The sequence below is a fragment of the Rutidosis leptorrhynchoides genome, chromosome 2, assembly GCF_046630445.1.
Source record: "Rutidosis leptorrhynchoides isolate AG116_Rl617_1_P2 chromosome 2, CSIRO_AGI_Rlap_v1, whole genome shotgun sequence".
NCBI classification, from domain to species: domain Eukaryota; kingdom Viridiplantae; phylum Streptophyta; class Magnoliopsida; order Asterales; family Asteraceae; genus Rutidosis; species Rutidosis leptorrhynchoides.
The window spans coordinates 367,741,996-367,746,419 of NC_092334.1; positions in this window are offsets into that span (position 1 = coordinate 367,741,996).

A 4,424-nucleotide genomic window follows, 5' to 3' on the forward strand; every position below is an offset into this window, starting at 1 on the left:
CTACTAAGTATGAACTTAACGGGTAGGTACTACCTGAATTTAAACTTATAAAACGCTAATATGAAGAAAAAGTTTTTATAAATGAGTTCATATTATGCTACGAAATACTATTAACTACTCTTAATATTCTGTATGATTAACTTGTTCCATTTGACTATTTTAGAGGAAATGGCACCGACTACTCGACACACTGTGAATATGAATGAAGAGGAATTCCGTACTTTTCTAGCTTCAAACATAGCCGCAGTACAGGAAATCGTGTTATTTACCAACAATAACCTTGGATCTAGCAGTACAGGAAATCGTGTAGGATGCACCTACAAAGAATTCACTACTTACAAACCTTTGGAATTTGATGGAACCGAAGGACCGATCGGATTGAAACGGTGGACCGAGAAGGTCGAATCGGTGTTTGCCATAAGTAAGTGTACTGAAGAGGACAAAGTGAAGTACGCTACGCATACCTTCACAGGTTCTGCGTTAACATGGTGGAATACCTATCTAGAGCAAGTGGGACAAGATGATGCGTACGCACTACCGTGGTCAGCATTCAAGCACTTGATGAACGAGAAGTACCGTCCCAGAACCGAGGTGAATAAGCTCAAGACAGAACTTAGAGGGTTACGAATCCAAGGATTTGATATTACCACGTACGAAAGAAGATTCACAGAATTGTGCCTATTGTGTCCGGGAGCGTTCGAAGATGAGGAAGAGAAGATCGATGCGTTTGTGAAAGGATTACCGAAAAGAATCCAAGAAGATATAAGTTCACACGAGCCCGCCTCCATACAACAGGCATGTAGAATGGCTCACAAACTAGTGAACCAGATTGAGGAAAGAATTAAAGAACAGACGGCTGAAGAGGCCAATGTGAAGCAAGTCAAAAGAAAGTGAGAGGAAAACGGTGATAAGAATCACCAATACAACAACAACAGCAATTACAATAATAATCGCAACAATTATCCCAACAATCGCAACATCAATCACAACTACAACAAACAGCCCAACAACAACAACAACAACAACAACAACAACAACAACAACTACTACAACAATCATCCCAACAACAATAACAACCGCAACAACAACAACAATCAGAAGCAGCTATGCCAAAGGTGTGAAAAGTATCACTCGGGGTTCTGCACCAAATTTTGCAACAAGTGTAAAAGAAATGGTCATAGCGCGGTGAAGTGTGAGGTCTACGGACCAGGGGTTAACAGAACGAAAGGAACAAATGGTGTCGGAATGAGTAATGGCGGAGCAAGTAGTGTCGGAGCAAGTTATGCCAATGTAGTTTGTTATAAATATGGAAAACTGGGCCACATTATTAGAAATTGCCCAAACCAGAAGAACACGAATGGACAAGGCCGCGGAAGAGTTTTCAATATTAATGCGACAGAGGCACAGGAAGACCCGGAGCTTGTTACGGGTACGTTTCTTATTGAAGAAGGTGAAAGCAGAGATCGTATGTTATAAAAATGCAATTCGCATTGTACGAGAAGAAGGAGAACCCTTAATGGTGTACGGAGAAAAGGGCAACATGAAGCTACATCTTATTAGTAATTTGAAGGCACAAAAACTAATAAGAAAAGGTTGCTATGCTGTTCTAGCACACGTCGAGAAAGTACAAACTGAAGAAAAGAGCATCAATGATGTTCCCGTCGCAAAAGAATTTCCCGATGTATTTCTGAAAGAATTACCGGGACTACCTCCACATCGATCTGTTGAATTTCAAATAGATCTTGTACCAGGAGCTGCACCAATAGCTCGTGCTCTTTATAGACTCGCACCCAGCGAGATGAAAGAACTGCAAAGCCAACTGCAAGAACTATTAGAACGTGATTTCATTCGACCAAGCACATCACCATGAGGAGCTCCTGTTTTGTTTGTCAAGAAGAAGGATGGTACATTTAGGTTGTGTATTGACTACAGAGAGTTGAACAAACTTACCATCAAAAACCGTTATCCACTGCCGAGAATTGACGACTTATTTAATCAACTACAAGGCTCGTCGGTTTATTCGAAGATCGATTTACGTTTTGGATATCATCAAATGCGAGTAAAGGAGGATGATATTCCAAAAACTGCTTTTAGGACACGTTATGGTCATTACGAGTTTATGGTTATGCCGTTTGGATTGACTAACGCACCAGCTGTGTTCATAGACCTTATGAACCGAGTGTGTGGGCCATATCTTGACAAGTTTGTCATTGTTTTCATCGATGACATACTTATTTACTCAAAGAATGATCAAGAGCACGAAGAACATTTGAGAAAAGTGCTAGAAGTATTGAGGAAAGAAAAACTGTACGCTAAGTTTTCAAAGTGTGCATTTTGGTTGGAAGAAGTTCAATTCCTCGGTCACATAGTGAACAAAGAAGGTATCCAGGTGGACCCGGCAAAGATCGAAACCGTTGAAAAGTGGGAAACCCCAAAAACTCCGAAGCATATACGTCAATTTTTAGGATTGGCTGGTTACTACAGAAGATTCATCCAAGATTTCTCCAAAATAGCAAAACCCTTGACTGCATTAACGCATAAAGGGAAGAAATTTGAATGGAAGGATGAACAAGAGAAGGCGTTTCAATTATTGAAGAAAAAGCTAACTACGGCACCTATATTGTCATTGCCTGAAGGGAATGATGATTTTGTGATTTATTGTGACGCAACAAAGCAAGGTCTCGGTTGTGTAAAAATAAGACTACTAACTTAATGATTTCGAAACGAGACATATATGTAACGATTATCGTTGTAACGACATTTAACTGTACATATATCATACTAAGATATATTATATATCATAATATCATGATAATATAACAATTTAACATCTCATTTGTTATAATAAACAATGGGTTAAAAACATTCAACAAGATCGTTAACCTAAAGGTTTCAAAACAACATTTACATGTAACGACTAACGATGACTTAACGACTCAGTTAAAATGTATATACATGTAGTGTTTTAATATGTATTCATACACTTTTGAAAGACTTCAAGACACTTATCAAAATACTTCTACTTAACAAAAAATGCTTACAATTACATCCTCGTTCAGTTTCATCAACAATTCTACTCGTATGTACCCGTATTCGTACTCGTACAATACACAGCTTTTAGATGTATGTACTATTGGTATATACACTCCAATGATCAACTATTAGCAGCCCATGTGAGTCACCTAACACATGTGGGAACCATCATTTGGCAACTAGCATGAAATATCTCATTAAATTACAAAAATATGAGTAATCATTCATGACTTATTTACATGAAAACAAAATTACATATCATTTATATCTAATCCATACACCAACGACCAAAAACACCTACAAACACTTTCATTCTTCAATTTTCTTCATCTAATTGATCTCTCTCAAGTTCTATCTTCAAGTTCTAAGTGTTCTTCATAAATTCCAAAAGTTCTAGTTTCATAAAATCAAGAATACTTCCAAGATTGCAAGTTTACTTCCAAGTTTTCTAAATTCATTCCAAGTAATCATCCAAGATCAAGAAACCTTTGTTACTTACAGTAGGTTATCTTTCTAATACAAGGTAATAATCATATTCAAACTTTAATTCAATTTCTATAACTATAACAATCTTATTTCAAGTGGAAATCATACTTGAAATTGTTTTCGTGTCATGATTCTGCTTCAAGAACTTTCAAGCCATCCAAGGATACTTTGAAGCTAGATCTATTTTTCTCATTTTCAGTAGGTTTATCCAAGGAACTTAAGGTAGTAATGATGTTCATAACATCATTCGATTCATACATATAAAGCTATCTTATTCGAAGGTTTAAACTTGTAATCACTAGAACATAGTTTAGTTAATTCTAAACTAGTTCGCAAATAAAAGTTAATCCTTATAACTTGACTTTTAAAATCAACTAAACACATTTTAAATATCTATATGATATTCTAACTTAATGATTTAAAACCTGGAAACACGAAAAACACCGTAAAACCGGATTTACGCCGTCGAGTAACACCGCGGGCTGTTTTGGGTTAGTTAATTGAAAACTATGATAAACTTTGATTTAAAATTTGTTATTCTGGGAAAATGATTTTTATTATGAACATGAAACTATATCCAAAAATTATGGTTAAACTCAAAGTGGAAGTATGTTTTCTAAAATGGGCATCTAGACGTCGTTCTTTCGACTGAAATGACTACCTTTACAAAAACGACTTGTAACTTATTTTTCTGACTATAAACCTATAATTTTTCTGTTTATATTCATAAAATAGAGTTCAATATGAAACCATAGCAATTTGATTCACTCAAAACGGATTTAAAATGAAGAAGTTATGGGTAAAACAAGATTGGATAATTTTTCTCATTTTAGCTACGTGAAAATTGGTAACAAATCTATTCTAACCATAACTTAATCAACTTGTTTTATATATTATGTAATCTT